General features: G+C 41.0%; 1 non-coding gene across 1 annotated transcript; it reads right to left on the bottom strand.

Moving 5' to 3' along the window:
- Positions 1-11,012: 11,012 nt before the first annotated feature.
- Positions 11,013-11,119, bottom strand: LOC115851112 (U6 spliceosomal RNA). The gene has a single exon (XR_004038614.1). It is a non-coding gene; the product is annotated as a U6 spliceosomal RNA (small nuclear RNA).
- Positions 11,120-18,144: the final 7,025 nt, after the last annotated feature.

Raw genomic sequence — 18,144 nt, forward strand, 5'->3', positions numbered from 1 at the left:
GTTTAAGAGGCTAAAATGGCCATCCAAAGTACCATCAAGAATGATCTGGGGGCTTCCCTGGTGGCGCAGTGGTTGAGAGTCCGCCTGCCGATGCAGGGGACATGGGTTCGTGCCCCAGTCCGGGAGGATCCCACATGCCGCGGAACGGCTGGGCCCGTGAGCCATGGCCGCTGGGCCTGCGCGTCCAGAGCCTGTGCTCCGCAACGGGAGAGGCCACAACAGTGAGAGGCTGGCGTACCCCCCAAAAAAAAAAAAGAATGATCTGGGCCCTAAGAGCTGGTCCAGAGGCATCACTTCCTTGATTTCTCCCTAGAACACAGCTTTGGGCTGGGTTCTAGCTCTGGGTTGACCAACTGGGACTCAGTTTTCTCATCTGTAAAATGAGACGGTTGAGCAAAAGGATCTCAACCAGATGCCCAGCGACACAAGAATGGATTCATAAAATGGGATACTGTACAGCATTGAAAACAAACATGTTAATCTTAAAATATTATGTTAAGAAAAAAAGAAGAAGTAAAAGCTAGAAACCAAAGAATATATACTGTGTGATTCCAGTTATACAAAGCTGAAAAGCAGGCCAAATGAAACTATGATATTTAGGGTGCATACTTAGGGGGTGACCTCTAGGGAGGAGGAGGAAAGTCATCATCAGGAAAGGGTAGCAGAAGGCTCTGAGGTGCTGCAAGTTCTCTCTTCTGATCTCAGCTGTAATTGTGCAGGGACTTTATAATAATTCATTATGCTGTCCATCTCTTTTTTAAACCTTTTTTTTTTTCTGTCAGCATGTTACATTTCAGAATTTAAAACTAGGTTAAAAACAAAACAACCACAATCTGATATCTCTCATGTGTGAGCTTTTCCTGGTGTGAAGAGGGAACAGGCAGAGGGCCAGAAACATCTTTCACTCTTTGCTTGGCTGGTTCTTGATTCCTCTTCAGTTCTCAGCTTTGGTGTCAGTCCACTGACCCTTCTCTGCTCCCATGAGACCACGAAGGTATCCCTGTCACAGAACAACTCCAGGGGTCACCAAGGCTCGATCTTACTAACACCCTGGCTGAAGGAGATTTGATTTTAGGTTTACTTACCCATTTCTCCCTAGGAATGTAAACCCACAGGGCAAGCCTGGATCTTGCTGCATTATATACCACCAGCACCCAATATAGCACCCACCACTTAATAACTGCTCAGTAAACATCAGCTGATTGAGTACCTGAATGAATGGGTAATAAAGGTACATTTCACTCTCTCCCAGCCCTCTTTGAACTTAAACCGACAATTTCTCTCTTGCTAAGTACAGTTTTTACTGGAAGCAGACAACCCCAGAATCGTCCTGGTCATTCTAGGAGTTCTAGTTACTTAAAAGAGAGTCAAATAAAAATGAAAACAGAGAAAAATCCTACCATGGTTCTACAAACAGTTGTATAACCACAGTGTTTTCCCCCTCATTTAATTTTGGACTATGTCTCTCTTGCCTCCCTATAACACTTAGACTTGATTACATTTAATTTAGGGAACACACTCATGTCACGGTCCTCAAATATTCAATTACTGAACAACCAATCACCTTGTTCCTCTCAGGCTGTTTCCTTTTCTGGGAAAGGGAGTGGGTACTATACTAAGATGAGAGCCAGGTTTATTTAAAAACACTTTTCTCCCTGATTATATACATAAAAAATTCATTACTGCGCCACAAAACACACTGTTAAGAGAATGAAAAGACAAGCCCCAGACTGGGAGAAATATTTGCAAAACACATATCTCACACAGGATCGGTATCCGAAATATGCAAAGAACTCTTAAACCCTCCAAATAAGAAAACGAACAACACAACTTAAAAACAGGCAAAAGATGTGAACAGACACTTCACCAAAGAAGATATACAGATAGCAAATAAGCATATGAAAATATGCTCCACATCAGGGAAATACAAATTAAAACCACAATGAGGTACCACTGCACACCTATTAAAATGGCAAAAAGCCAGAACACTGACGACACCAAATGCTGGCGAGGATGAGGAACAACAGGAACTCTCGTTCATTGCTGGTGGGAATGCAAAATGGTGTAGTCATTTTGGAAGACAGTTGGGCAGTTTCTTATAAAACTAAACAGGTACTCTTATCATATTACCTAGCAATCACACGTTTTGGTATTTACCCAAAGGAGTCGAAAACCTATGTCCACACAAAAAAGTTTATGACAGCTTTATTCATAATTGCCAAAACTTGGAAGCAACCAAGATGTCCTTCAGTAGGTGAATTGGTGAACAAATTGTGGTACGTCCATATAATAGATTATTTTCAGCAATTAAAAAGAAATAAACTATCAAACCATGTAAAGACATGGAGGAATCTAAAACGCATATTGCTAATGGAAAGAAGTCAATCTGAAAAGGCTATATACTGATGTATAATATGTGTGATTCCAACTTTATGACATTCTGGAAATGGCAAAACTATGAAGACAGTAAAAAAAAAAAAAAAAAGAAATCAGTGGTTGCCAGGAGCCTAAGGAAAAAGAGGAAGCGATGAACAGGTGGAGCACAGGGGATTGTTAGGCAAATAAAACTATTCTGTTTGACACTGCAATGATGGATACATGTCATTACATATTTGTCAAAACTCACAGACTGTACGACACAAAGAGTGAAGCTTAATGTGAATTATGGACCTTGTTAATAATAATAGATCAATATTGGCTCATCATTGTGAACAAACAAGCCACACTAATGCAAGATATTAATAATAGGGGAAACTGGGGGGAGAGGGAGAGGTAAGGGAGTCTATGGGAACTCAATACTTTGCGCTCAGTTTTTCTAAAAACCCAAAACTATTAAAGAACAGTATTAATTTAAAAAAAAAACTCAAAAAATTTATTACTCCCAATCTTGGAAAACAAATAAAAGTAAAAAAGAAAAATCACTCCATGCCTACTACACAACTATGTTTCATTTTAAAGTTGAAAAGAATCCTTTAAAATGAAAGAAATGAGGCAGCCAAGGTTAACAGTGAATTTGTGCTGTTTCAAATACATCGAGTAAGAAAAGAATGTAAAAATAAAATTCCTCTCAGCACGTTTTACAGCCATGCCATCAATGTCCAATTCTGAAAGCCAAGCACCCTAACTTGACTCACACATGCCCCCACCCCTGCCCTGCGTTGTTTGGCAGCTACGCTCCTGACATCCTGGGTCAATGCCAGAACCTAACTTGGCATCAGCAAAGAGGGCATCCTGACCTAATGCACTCAGGAAAGCACCTTAAAAGTTTCTGCTGAACCCTCCTCAGAAATGTTTGCAGTAACAATCTAAGCAGAAATAATGTCCCCAAACTATCCAACTTTGTAACAGGCTTTAATGAGCTGCAAGAATGAGAAAAGGCTGTCACAAGGCTGTCCCTGAGGTATGTGACCTTAAGAATTGTGGCTGACAAATGACCTCATGGCTTCTACCTACCAGCCCTCACAGTGGCAGACACTTTCCCCTCCAGCCTCAACTCCTCCAGTGGAGTCCAAATCTCACTGACTCAGCTGGCTGAGGGGTGGATGCAGTGCTGACCTATGTGGACTGCATCCCTTCTTCCTTATCCTCCACACCCCCAAATTTCAGGGAAAATGCTTTGCCAAAAGGAATCTTTGCCTCTTGGTAGGTACCGTATACGGTTCCTGTAGAAAGCCACAATTTTGCACAGAAGCCTCAGCTGGCATAAACGGCCATGACTGCAATTGACGACCCAAGCACTCTGCATTCTCCAAAATTACAAAATTAAGCAAGACACGGACAAGATCTAGTAAAATGAGGAAAGTCTTTTAAACAGAATAGGGAAGGTGTGTGATTAATATAAATGGGGCTATAGGTTAGAAATTAAATTTGGGATCAGGAGAACTATAGTCTCTCCTCTTTCTCCTTCCATTCCTCTGCCCTCATGCCTTCAAGCCTCAAACCGTGCATTCCTTATGTTGGCCTTGCCTAAATTCTTTTGCAAAAAGCCAGGACACAAACACTATGGCAACGACATACATATTAGAGGTACAAGCAAATATTCAGATCTGGTAGTGTTTTGAGCACTTTTGCCTTGCGGGAGGCTAGCAGAGGCAGTAGAGTTTATAAAATAGAAATATCTTTTAAAGGCAGTAATTTCTAATAATTTTAGAAATTGAGACACTTTTAAAAGTCTGGAACACTCCCCTCTTCCTCCTCTATAGCAAAGTTACAAGTAAATGAAACTTTGTTCTTGACAACTTCCTGAGAATTTAATGAGACCACTTGAGATAAATGTGGACACATATGTTACCAAACTTGCTTTGGAAAATAACAGCTGCAAAGACCCAGCCATTAGAATTGCATTTGTCTCTTAAGTGTCTTACTTCACTGCCAGGGCTGTGTTTGGCATACAGTAGGTGCTTAATAAGTGTCTGTTAAGTGAAAGAATAGAAAGCCATATATATAAAGTTCACTTTTTCTGATTCAATATAGTATCATAGAGATAGGGGATGTGGTTCTCAAAGGGCAGTTCCCCAACGAGCAGCACCACATCACCTGGAAACATGATAAAAATACAAATCCCCCCTCTCCCATACCCCACACAAAATCGGAAACTATGGAATGGGTCGGCAACTTGTGTTTTCACAAGTGCTCTGGGTGATACTGACATTTACTGAAGGTTGAGAATCACCGGCCTAAAAATGATCCTTTAACAAAGAGGTGTATTTTTCTACCCCCCGCACTAAAGGTAAGAATTCTAGGCCTGTAATTCTTTTACCATCTCACTGAGAACAGTCCTGAGACCGAGGCTTCATGATGAGGGTTGATGGTGAATTCCGTGGCACCCAGGCAAGAAGAAAAGAGGGATCAGCCGTATGGGAGCCAAAAAGAGCAGGGATTCGAAACACCAGAGATGACCCATATGTGAGGGCACAAGAGTGGCCTCTAAGCCTTGTGTGTGGCTTCCTGCCATGGCATTGGGCGCGGGACAGGGAGGCCCAGTAGCCTTGCCTCCATAGGGTCTGGCTTCCATGTGCTTTCCTGACAGGGATTATGTTGCCTTTGCGTCTCTGTTGTAGGAACACGCTCTCCCTGTCAAATGGGCGACATCTGAGCCCTTTATGATCACAGTGGCTGTGGTTTGGCAAGCTGCTTGTATCCCCTTCCAAACACAGGCAGCAGTGCGAGGTGATTCTGTAGCACAGATCCAAGGCTCAGTCTTGCCTGATACAGTGATCTAGTTAAAAAAATTAGTTCTCGGCCCAATCAAGTTCAACTTCCAGTTATTATTATAGGATGACCAACTTGTCCCAGTTTGCCTGGAACAGTTCCGAAAATCCACATCTTGGAAAACCTTCGGTCCTGGGAAAACTGAGATGTTTGGCCACCCTAAGGATTAAGAGTTCCAAGGATAAAATACAGCCCAAGTTTGCTTTCTGATAGCTGAACTTCTGCCAAGATCAACAAAATTTAGTGATGAGCAGTGAGGAAGGTATAGGCAAATAACAAAGTAGATGGCATTAGAGAAGTAAGTGGGTAAAAGAAAGGGTGTGTGATTTGCTCAGCAAATCTGAAGAAAAAGATCTGAAACCAGATCACTAAAGCCCCAAATTAGACGCTCTGGCAGGGGCAGGGGGCTCCACCACACCCTGACACTGCATGCTGCCACTGTGACCCCCTTGGGAGGCTGGTACAATACCACCTGCTCCCCAGCTCCCTAAAAATGTACTAGGCGCCATCTTTAAAAAGCCATGTAGTTAAAGTTACTCTTAGCAAATGCAATGACTTTTTGACCTTCAAAAAAAATACAAATAATTTATACTACCTGTAGACGGGAAGATAACCAAGGGCAGGACTACCTCATGTAGGTGAGGTATCACAGGAAACCCAGGGGCAGGCAATGACGGTCCTTGAACAAGCAGGTCACAAACTTAAACTAAACTTGTGTATGTCACACTAAGAAAATACAGGTAAAGCACCTAGCATGTGCCCAAAGTCAATACTTACTACATCTGTGGCATCTTTCTTTCATTCATGGGGATCTCCTCACATCTCCCACTCAGATCCCTTTTTTTAATTGATAAAATGCAGAAAAAAAAATGCTTAAAACCTGTTTTTTTTTAGGCCACAACCAAGGAGAAAAAGAGAGAAGGTGGAAGGAAAGTATGTTACAAAAAATGAGCACATTAACAATAGCAGGAAACACCAGCTTAGTGTTGAGAGAGAAGAAAGTTAAAATAATTAGGCACATTAAGTAAAAATCATAATGGCTGAGGGTCATTTAATGCACGGGTAGGTGGTCCCATTTCACAATGGTCTCCAAGGATCTCTGCGTTACAGCCAGTGTGACAACTGTTGTTAATAATCATGTCCCGAGACACTGAGGATAAGGAGAACTGTCCAGTACACTTAATATGAAAACGAGTTGTAGGTTTTAGAAAGTTTCAGCTGCCTGGAAATTGTAACTTACATAGAATATCTCATACATCGATAGTGTCTGTAGTCTATCCTCAACCCAGTCGCTCCCAATTCACTGAGTTTATACCCTTGCTACTCAAAATGTGGACAATGTCAGCAACACCTGGAAGCTCCTTAGCACTGAGGAATCTCAGGAGCCACCCAGACCTGCTGAATCAGAACCTTCATTTTAATCAGATCCCCAGGGTGTCTGTTTGGACCTGCATCAGCTGGCTTCTCACCCCCTATGATACTCTTCCTTGCTCTCAGCTCCAATCACCGGGGCTCCCTTCTACTCTTCACATTTTCCACGCACGCTCTCTCCTCAGGGCATCTGCCTCGGCTGTTTCCTTTGCCTGTAATGCTCTTCTCTTAGATATCCACATGGCTAATTAGCTCACCACCTTCAAGTCTTCTCAGTGCAGCCCACCCTGACCACCCTATTAAAAGTAAACCGTCCTCCACACTTTGGCCACGCCCAATCTCTCTTGCTGTATTTTCTCCCCTATAATACTTTGCCTTTCTAACATCCCATACAACTGACTCACGGATTATGCTTATTGTTTATTGTCCCTCTGCTAAAATGTAGCATCATGAGGACAGGACTTTTTGACTGTGTCGTTCCCTGATGTATCACACATGCCCGGAACAGTGCTACTGAAGTGTGGTCTGCAGGCTGACTCTTGCTACTGGTCCCAACTATCAATAGATCACTAAAGAAATTTAGAGTAATGTAAGTTAGAGCAAGAAATTTTGAAAAGTTTAGATCAATTTGATACGGACACCACACCTACATGTGTGATTATTTACCTAGTAATTCATTTTTACTATATTTCACAAAAGTATCAGACTGTGCACATTGGAAATTAAAACACCCAACCCAAAACGGGTCTTTTAAAACTGTTTTGAGAGGCACTGGCCCAGGAAAGTTGCTGGCACTTAGTAAGTGTTAATAAATGTTTGCTGAATAAATAAATAGAAGAACAGATGGTTAAAGAATAAATTTTTGGGCTTCCCTGGTGGCGCAGTGGTTAAGAATCTGCCTGCCAATGCAGGGAACAAGGGTTCAAGCCCTGGTCCGGGAAGATCCCACATGCCGCGGAGCAGCTAAGCCCGTGCACCACAACTACTGAGCCTGTGCTCTAGTGCCTGCGAATCACTACTACTGAAGCCTGCAAGCCTAGAAGCCTGTCCTCTACAAGAGAAGCCACCGCAATGAGAAGCCCACGCACCGCAACAAAGAGTAGCCCCTGCTCGCCGCGACTAGAGAAAGCCCGCGCGCAGCAAGGAAGACCCAACGCAACCAAAAATAAATAAATAAAATAAATAAATAAATTTTAAAAAAGAGAAAATTTTTACATAGTAAAGCCAGATCAGGTCTGTATATATGCCTGTGAGTACAATTAAATAATTTCTGCTTGGATCAGTGGCAAAGTGATTTGTACTATGAACTTCCTGGATATACTGTGCTTTCCTCTCTCGTGTGAGGAATGAGTCGATCTCAAATGGATCAGTTAAGGACCTTCCTGAGATTCTCTGAGGGGCAGAAGACAGCTTTTGTCCAAGCCCCACATCTGCACTCTTTCGCCTGCCTGCTCTAAGCAGAGATGGCCTGATTAAGCAACTTTAGATTTACTCCCTGCCTCCCCCAACCCCCATATCCCCCAGACCCCTTTATGAAACAGTGAAGTTAGCACTCACGGCCAGATAGAAGGCAAAATCGTTGGATGTTGGTGTTTTCTTAAAACTGAAAAGGTCATAATATTCTCAGGCTTTCACAGAAACATGGATTGAAATAACGGGTCATTTAAGGCAAAGAATTAAATATAAAGGTACAACTGGCTAAAATGTCTCTTGCAGAATAAATATACTCTTAGTTTTGCAGCTTATCACCTTGAAAACATAAACAAAACTGGAAAACTTTTGTTGTTCAATCCATCTTTGTTGCCTTCTAAGGTCAGGAGGAATCTGATTTATAAATGCTTTTTCCTGCCCAAGCCTTCCTTCCCTCTCCCCCTGCTCAGAACAACAACAGCAACAAAATGAAACGACTTGGATCTTTTTAACTTGTTCCACCGGTATGCTCTACCTATTTGGGGGTGCCTAAAAGATCTTTTATTTTGTTCCAGGATTATTAAAAATACGGTTTAAAACTTTCTCTGACTCATTTACTCAAGAGTTTCATTTCATTCTTGCTTCCACTATATTTCATCACAGCTTTGGATGCTCAAGAATTCAATTTGGGAACCTTGGCTAGGTTGCGAGGAGAGAATTCAGAAATGAAAAGATAGGACCCCAGAGAGTTTAAGATTTAGTAGATGCATAAAAATAACTGTAGGGCTTCCCTGGTGGCGCAGTGGTTGAGAGGCTGCCTGCTGATGCAGGGGACGCGGGTTCGTGCCCTGGTCCGGGAAGATCCCACATGCCACGGAGCGGCTGGGCCCGTGAGCCATGGCCGCTGAGCCTGCGTGTCCGGAGCCTGTGCTCCGCAACGGGAGAGGCCACAACAATGAGAGGCCCACGTACCGCAAACAAACAAACAAAACAAAACAAAAAAACTGTAATACAAGGCAGAATGCAGTAAGTACTAAAGGAAAGTCAAAGGGCTCAGAGGAAGCCATTGTGGACTCTGAAGAACGGAGAGGACTCAGAATGAACAGTAAAGGAGGACAGGTGGGGCACAGGGAGCAGCATGAACAAAATCACAAAGGAGAGAAAGAACACACTGGGCATGCGTGGAGGATAGAGAGTAGTTTGGATATTCTGAAGCACAGAATAAGGGAGAGAGATCAGCAGACAATAGAGCTAGAAAGGAAGATTAGGACCAGAACAGAGACAGCCTTGTATGTCATGCCAAGAAGTTTAGAGATGATGCTGGAACAATGGGGAGCCACTGATGATTATAGTGGAAGAGAATGTTATGATCAGGGTATGCTTTAGAAAAGCTCCTCAGGTATCTATGCATGAGGGAAGTTGAAGGAGGAAAAGAATGGAAGCAGGAAGACCACTTAGGATACTGTTTACAAGAGTTTAAGGAGAAGTCATGGTAGTGGTGGCAGACCCAACAGAAAACCATCTAGATTGGAAGGAAGGAGCAACTGTGACAGGAAAGTGCATATGAACCATTTACAGCAAATCAGATGTGAAACTTATTAAAAAGTTTGACTTCTGGGGATACTTTTCTAAAGAGAGGGAAAGATGATTATAATCCAACAAGTCTCTTTAGTAGTTAATTAAAAATGCAATATATTTTTACTCCTCCTAAACTACACCACCAAAACTTAATGCCTTACAGTAAGAACTTTATTTCTCTACCCATTTTTTATACTTAATTTGCATTTATATAGTATCAATAGCAGTAAATACCACTGCAGCATCTGACACAATAATGTACCCTTTCTCTGAATCAGACACCATGCTGTGCCCTTTACTCCTACTAGCTTATTTAATCCTCAGTACAACCCTTTGGCTAGGAACTACCATTTCCCTATTTTACATGTGTAGTTATTGAGGTAAGGAGTTGTTACATAGCTTTATTAACACTACACAAGAAAGCAGAGATTTGAATCCAGGCAGGTCTGACTCCAGAATCTGTGCCTTTGGCTACTCAACCATGCTTTAAAATTTTCTTTTTACTTGTATTTTAAAGTAGAATGCTAAAAGAGAACAAAGACCGGATGGGACATATGGAAAACAAATAGCAAGATGATAGATATAAACCAAAATATATCCACAATCTCATTAGATGTAAATGGTCTAAATATCCCAATTAAAAGGTAGAAATTGTCTGTCTGGATAGAGAAAAATGCCATCCAAATTCATGCATAATGGATTCTGTTCCACCCACGATCTTTTTCCTTGATTTTCTTTTTTGCACTACTCCTACTCGTACCTCATGTGGCCTTATTCCTAAACACTATCTGGCTGTGGGGAAATTAGTCCATTGGACAGTTTTATCATTTTTGGCATATTCATTTAAAAGGTTCTGCTGTAATACATTAATCCTCTCTCATCTCTCTTGAAGAGTTTGCTTTGTATGAACTGAAGGTCCTAACACATTTATTACGCATTTCCCACTTCATATTGTACTACTTTGCCACTGAAAAACAGACTAAGAAGAAAATTTGAGAAACCTAAGAAACTACTGCATACTTCAGAAAAATAAATGAGGTCGACAGTAAGTGTAATATTAGTATTTTAAGTTGAAAAGATTTTTTCCTTTGGAATGAATCCACCTTGTGCTTAGTATTTCCTGGTTCATAAATATTTCTTATGATCATGCTTCTATTTTATCTTCCAGAAGTATTGATTATAGCCATACATATGGCCCCAAACTGACTTTTTACCATATTCTGTAGCGAATAATTTAGAAAAGGGGCCAAAAATTCTATTTTCCATAAAAGTGTGGCAAGATGTCTACATTCTTGCTGGAAGAACAGCCGTGTTGCCAAAAGGGCAGAACTTCTCTCTAAATCCATAGTCTTTACCAAGCCCTAGATTTTGACCCTGAACTGTCTGCTCCACTGAAAGCTGGTCAATTATTTATCTTTCTTTTAAGAAAATAAAGGTTTTTTAAACATATGGAATGCTTCACAAATTTGCGTGTCATCCTTGCGCAGGGGCCACGCTAATCTTCTCTGTACTGTTCCAATTTTAGTATATGTGCTGCCTAAGCGAGCACTAGAAAATAAAGTTTTAAAGCAGTTTCCTAATTTGAGGTTCTTACAAGTAAAGGGAAAAGTATGGCCTTTGATATTCATTTTCTTCCTTCAAATAAGTAAACTTCAGTGGCACAGGTGGGTGATAAACTGCTACTTTTAATGCAAGTTTTGTTTCCAGTCTTTATGGCTTCCCAAACCTGAACTTTCTGCTAACATTAGGTTATATTACTTACTTAGGTTATTACTTAGGTTATTACTTAGGTTATATTATATTACTATCTGCCTTCTACACAGTCCTGCCTAAACAACTCATTAAAAAGTACAAAAGCATGCAAATGGTAGAAACAGCTTGCAATGCAAAATGTTCTTCTTACCAGATTTTGCAGGGGCTCCCCTCGAGGGTCTCAGTCCTGGGCGATGTGGAGCAGCATGGCATGTCTGAGAAGACACAGACTCAGTCCCAGAAACTGAGTGCTTCAGAAAGACCCAGTAAAAGAAACATTATTTTTATCCTCTGATGAGGCAGCCTCAGAACTTGGCTTCCATTTAACTAAGGGACCCTTAACCTCAACGGTACTAGGGAAAAATCTAAGTATATTGGGATCATGTGGTTAGTTGCACGTGTCTTGCAGCAGAATGGAGTAGAGGTCCTCTCCTTGGGGCAATTACCTGCAAAGTCTCAACACCTTTTGCTTCATCCATTTATTTCTTCCTCTGAACAAGCCAACCTAGCCCCCTCTTAAATTAATTATAGTCCATATAGAAAACAGCTATGTGCTGATTTTCTCCTATACTAATTTTTATCCCTAAGAAAGAAAAAAGAAAACCTATAGGAAGGTATTAATCTACTTAACATTTCTAAGTATATCATCCAAAGGATTTTGTTTTTTAATCTTACATATGCTCAGCAGAGTTACTGGCAAAAACTGTACATTTTCTTCATTTCATCCTTTCAACATCAAATAGTAGGCAGTAAAAATTGGATCAGACTTCAAAGCCTGCTGTGGGCTCCAAGTCACAGAGAGACGCCTCCATTTCACATATTGAATTCGAGCAGGATATCAAAGTGCTACCAAAGAACCTCAGGTCCTTACTCAAAAAGAGGCTCTAACATCTGTAGAGAGTGGAGTGCACAGACAAATCACCTCAGGGAGCAGCTAGCATTTATTCTCAGCAGCAAATTCCCAGGCTTTTGATTCTCTCTTCACTGTACCTCCCTGTCTCTCTGCTGAACCAAAATTCTTTAGCAAGCTGGGCTTTTGTCTCAAAGTCTTCGAACTATCACTAACAGTTCATGTTTGGATGGCCTGACCAAGCCGCCATAGACAGGCACCACGACCATGGACTTGGATGAGTCTGTAATAAGGATACACAGTTACTTCAGAATCAAGATGTCCTTCTACCTTATTTGAATGTCCCGCGAAGACATCACACCCTTTTGAAGAACTCTGGGCTTGTGAATGCCTAAAAATGATAATAATAATTTTTAGAAGGCCTGAAAATGATAATTAAAAAAAAAAACTTAAAGAGGGTTGCTTTCCTCCAAAAATGGATCAGAAAATACTCTTTAATTAAGATTCCATTGTTTTCCATTCCAGTCCTTGGTTAGAAGGATATGGTCAACTTAAGGAAATGCATTCTACCAGGTGCTGCTCATACACCCACAGTCAGCCTGAGATGCTAAGACCCAAGAAACTGCCCCTTTTAAAGTTGTGTGATCCAATCTAGTTTACTATTGGCATTCACAGACTTTACCAAGTAGCCAACCAAGTTGATGCGAAGGCTCTACTTCCCACCCAGCACATTAATCACGTTGTTAAATAATTCAAAATAGATCCTGTAGTCAAATAAGTTTGGGAAATGCTGAACTATACATAGTTTAAGAGGTTTCCTTACTGCAGAATGATCTTTCACAATCACAATATGAATTTATGGGTTTCTAAAGTAGGGTGTATGGGGGGAGAATTCAGTTTCCTAAGCTACTGTGACCGAGAAATTTAAAAAGTGATAACCTATTAACATCTAGTAATGTTTCATGGAGCAAAGTTTGGAAAAATCAACTGTGCTGTGCCCCAATTTCCAGAAATTGGAACACACTGTATAAAAGTGTGATGGGGGCTTCCCTGGTGGCACAGTGGTTGAGAGTCCGCGTGCGATGCAGGGGGCGCGGGTCCGTGCCCCGATCTGGGAAGTTCCCACATGCCGCAGAGTGGCTGGGCCCATGAGCCATGGCCGCTGAGGCTGTGCATCCGGAGGCTGTGCTCCACAACGGGAGAGGCCACAACAGTGAGAGGCCCGCGTACCGCAAAAAAAAAAAAAAAAAAAAAAGTGTGATGATTATAACTCACTGTTATATAAACAGACTCTTACAACTCCTCTCATATGGAACCCAGGAATGTGGAAAGCACTGACTAGGGGAAGGGAAGTCTGGATTCTAACTCCTGCCTCAAGATCCCTGATCTTCCTCTCTGGTCTCTCTGATACACACACATGCATGCATGCGCGCACGCACACACACACACACACTCACACACACACATACACACACACAATTGGGTAAATTTCTGTAGTATTCTGGGCTCTAGTTTTCCTCATCTATAAAATGAAGGGATTGAAATAAGTTATTCCTAAGGGCTCTTCTAGTTCCACATTTAAAATCTTATTCTTTATTTAAACTGACAATTTCATTTTTTGAATTTCTGTGAATGGTTCATTGGTATTACCTTCAAAATGCATCTATATAGATTATAAACAATATACCCATTTAAAAAATATCACATCAGTACCTGGGGAGAGGAGACTATGATGAATATAAATATATATTTATTTGTGTGTGTATGATTGTTTATCATATGTCTCCCACTATGAAATGTAAGTTCCAAGAAGGCGGGGAATAGGTCTGCTTTATTCTGTACTCTATATTAGCACCTAACCCTGTGCCTGGTACACTGTAAGTGCTCAATAAATATTTGACAACTTGAATGAATGAAAGGGCTAGTGGACCCCCAAAATATGTGCCATGAAGAATACCCTTTACATTAAAATTAAATTAAGTAGCATTTATATAGCCCTTCATATTTTAAAAAATGCTTTTATATATCTAATAAGAATTTCACAACCATCTGAGCTAAATGCTTTAACTGTCCCTATTATATAGCTGAATAAACTGTATTTCAGAGAGGGCAAGGGATCTGCCCAGGGATCATGGCACATACCTGGCAGAGCTAAGACACTGACCCCTGTTAGTTTGACTCCAAATCCTCTGTTCTTCCTCTGAACAATGACACCCCCCTCTCCAATGCCCTTGGGTCTCTGTGCATTGGCCCAAGGAACTCATTCCTGCCAGCTTAGGCAGGTCTCAGTGGCAGTGGGACACCTATAGAACAGGTGGATTCAGTTCTTCTAGGAGTCCTGGTAGGCTTTGGAGAAAATCTAAGGAAGAGAGTTTAGCTGTTGAATTACCATGGGGTCTCCAATTTCTGCCTTTCCTGTACCTACAAGAAAATGAAACCTCTTAAGAACTCCTCTTGCTTGCATGGCTTTTCAGGTCCAAAGGTCAGTGCAGATACCCTCCAACAATACACTGGCAGTCGGCTCATGAGTTTGACTACCTTCTTATTCAAGCCTTTGGGAGAATCTAAGGCATCTCAATATAATTTTTACATGTGTTACATGGTTTTAAAGGGCGGAGGCAGGATGCGTAGTGTTCAAAGGCAAATAAATGAGAAAATACTTGACTAAACAAAGTTAGGCAGGTTTCTTTCCTAAGATGATTTCCAGAACCTTTAACTTAATAATATGCACAGTGAAACCTTAAGAGTGGGAGAGAACAGGCAGCATCCCCCAGACATTATCCTAACAATGGAACCCTCCCCTGGAGCATGTCAGAGGCCCTGGTTCTTATAACATGCCTTAGAAAACACTCATCTGAGCAGCCCTTATTTGAAACAAGTTCCAATTTGCCTTTCAAAAAAGGGTTAAGTCAATTCTCTTCAAAAGTCTAACTGCCTCAACTCCTTTGCAGCAAATTTATCAGATATGTTGTCATTTGCCTCAGGGACTTGAGCCTGGCAACAAATGGATAATGCTTTTGCAAGCTGTCACCACCAAAATAAGGAAAAGCACAATGAGAAAATATCCAATGCTTATTGCCTGCACACATGCCACCAGGCCATGGGCAAAGCATGGATACATGGTTATCTCATCTAATACTTCCAACAACCATGTGGATTGGGTCTATTTTTATACCCGTTTTACAGGTGAGGAAATTAAGACTCAAGAAGCTAATGACTTGTTTCATGTCATAACTAGTAAATAGTGCAGCATAAAACCTGCCTACATAGAAAAGGAGACTCCAAGGGAAATTAGTGATTCAGATATGAATTATCAGTTACTGATAAAACCTTAGACAAATGATTGATGGTGAACAGGACATTCATATGGTGCCAAAGTACCACCGTACAGATTCCTTCTTCAGGTCACAAGGGGAGCAAGGGAACTGCACATGGGAGAAATCAGGTTACCATCTCAATCCAGTGCAAATCTTAGCACCAGTAATGCCCAGACAATATTGTCTTGTGATGTGAGGCAATATGAAATATCTGACATCACCCAGGATATTTATATTTTTTCTTTTAGTCAAAACATTTAACTTTAATCTAATCAAAGCTTTAGATCTAACTTATAGTTTACCCCAAACACAAGGTATAGAGGGGGAAAGCTAGGACTGCAAAGAATCAAGCAGACAAATGTAGAAGGTGAGTTATTTTATGGAATAATTGGCTCATTCTCTTAACAAGTCAGTGCCATGAAAAAAGGGAGTATTGTATATTAATAGAGATTTAGGGAAATAACAAGTTGATGTAATGTTCTCGATTAGATCTTGGCTTGGACAAACAGGTGTAAAGGACAATTCTTAGAACAATTGGGAAATTCTGATTGGTATTAGATGATATTAAGGAATTATTCATTTTGAAGCATGATATTATTATTTTGAACCTGCAGGAGAAATTTTTTGAAATAACACTGTTCTCAGCCTCTGTAAGGAATCTGATGCTAAATGACAGAAGCAATACATTTGGTTATCAAAGGGTGGTGAATAGGAGGTAGTTGTCTCTCTAGAAACGATTCACTGCATATTTCTAGGGCTCCTGTAGCCTCTCAGAAGTCATGACTAAAGTCTTAAGCAGATTGCCTTCAGGGCTTGGCCACTCTGCTGCTTTACTGCAGTCACTGAATTGTGGGTTCTTGGGGAGACGAAAACTCTCCGTCACCACTGAAAACCCTTCTGCTGGGCCTCTGCCTGAAAAGCCCCCGAGACGAAAGTCACATTTGATTCCCTTTTCTTAACCCCCAATCCCAGTGCGACCGGATGAGAAGCAGGGGCAAGGCTGGCACACGGCTGCCAAGAATGCCCGAGCATCTCTCTTGTGCAGCAAAGATCCATGGGGCCAGCTGGCTTAGTCATGCTGGGCTGGCAGCACTAGGTGAAGTCACCTTGTTCCAAAACTGGGTCTCAGCTTTGCAGCCTCCGAAAGTCAGTCTGCCAGTTTGCTGAGGGGTAATGATGTTTTCGAGAGCTGAGTTGTACTAACCAAACTCAGAAGAGTCGTATTTGAAAAGTAGAATGCCAGTGTGTGATTTTACAGTGAATACGATAATCTGGACTATACTTTCCCCCTCACTAGTTGGCTGATACACTCTGGAGACCAAATTACACATAAGAATGGAAACAAAGGAAGCAGGGTGCTCTTCCAGGATCTGACCAACCAGGCTGGTCTTGTAACTGGCCTTTTTCAAGTTTAGGGTTAGAATCAGTAACTTTTTTCTTGGACAGGAATAGAGACACGCTACCCTTTGACTCTCCATTTTCTAAACTTCATTTAAATTTCTTTGCACAGTTTTTATTAACTTTGATAAAATTTGCAAGATTGTGTGTTATCTTTTATCAATTATAATGTAGAATGGCTTCTAGACAAACTGAGAAATCCATTAGTCATCCACAAATGAAAGCCATTAGTCATTCACTTGCAAGCATAATCTAATTTCAAAACAGGATAGGTTGCAGCTTATTCACTGTGGATTGATTTTTCTTAGCTTCCCACTGTGTCCAGATTTGGGAGTAGTTCTCATTGTAAACTCATGTCTTACTTGGTAGCCCTGGGAGAAAGGCTAATCAGCATAACCAAGCAAATTTGTTCCTGCCTCTTCAACAGCTCTGAAAAAAATCTTCTGTACATGGAGCTTTTAATACAAAGAGGTCATTTCTTTTTCCCAAGAATCAGCAGCCAATCTACCCTGCAAGAGGTATGCTCAGACCAAGATATTTTAACACAGTAGGAGGCCCATGAATCTTGAGGGAGGCAGGTTTCAGACAAATAAGTTATACAACTTCCCTTCTGGAAGTTATTACCATGAGAGATAATAGAAAACATAAACACCTTTAGAAATGATTTCAATAAGTTCAAGTTCTGAAGGTAAATTAAGACATTTAAGGGATGACATCAGAGAAGAGGACACTGACCTGTGTAAAAGATCCTGTGCTAACCTGAGTGCTAACAAGGTTTCTATATGAACTGGCCATAGGTTGAATTGGCAACTCAAGCATACTTACTTAGCTCTTATATGGAATCTGAATATTTTAAGGGTTGAGGGTATAACCGTGGAACAACACCCAGACCTGAATCTACCCACGCTGTCACTATGTATCAACTCTTTCCTGATTTGTATCAGCTAGGTGTCATTGCATATTCTTCTTACTGCTTATATTTATTTAAATAGCTTTGAAGGCACAGGAGATTGGAAGATAATGTTTTAAGAACACAGATTATTGTGTTAAGTTCGAAGGCACCCAAAGTGTATAAGTTAATGCATCTTTTATTACAAAAACTGAAAAGTTAGGATTTCTAGAATGCTTTGTTGTTTTCCATTCACCACCACCACCTAAGTATTTGCCAAGCACACACTAAATCTCCCCAGGGTTGTATTCATACTTCTGTGCTTTTACCTGCAATGTCATCTCCTCTCTTGCCCACCTGGCCACTGC

Source organism: Globicephala melas, chromosome 7, assembly GCF_963455315.2.
Source record: "Globicephala melas chromosome 7, mGloMel1.2, whole genome shotgun sequence".
In the NCBI taxonomy this organism is placed as follows: domain Eukaryota; kingdom Metazoa; phylum Chordata; class Mammalia; order Artiodactyla; family Delphinidae; genus Globicephala; species Globicephala melas.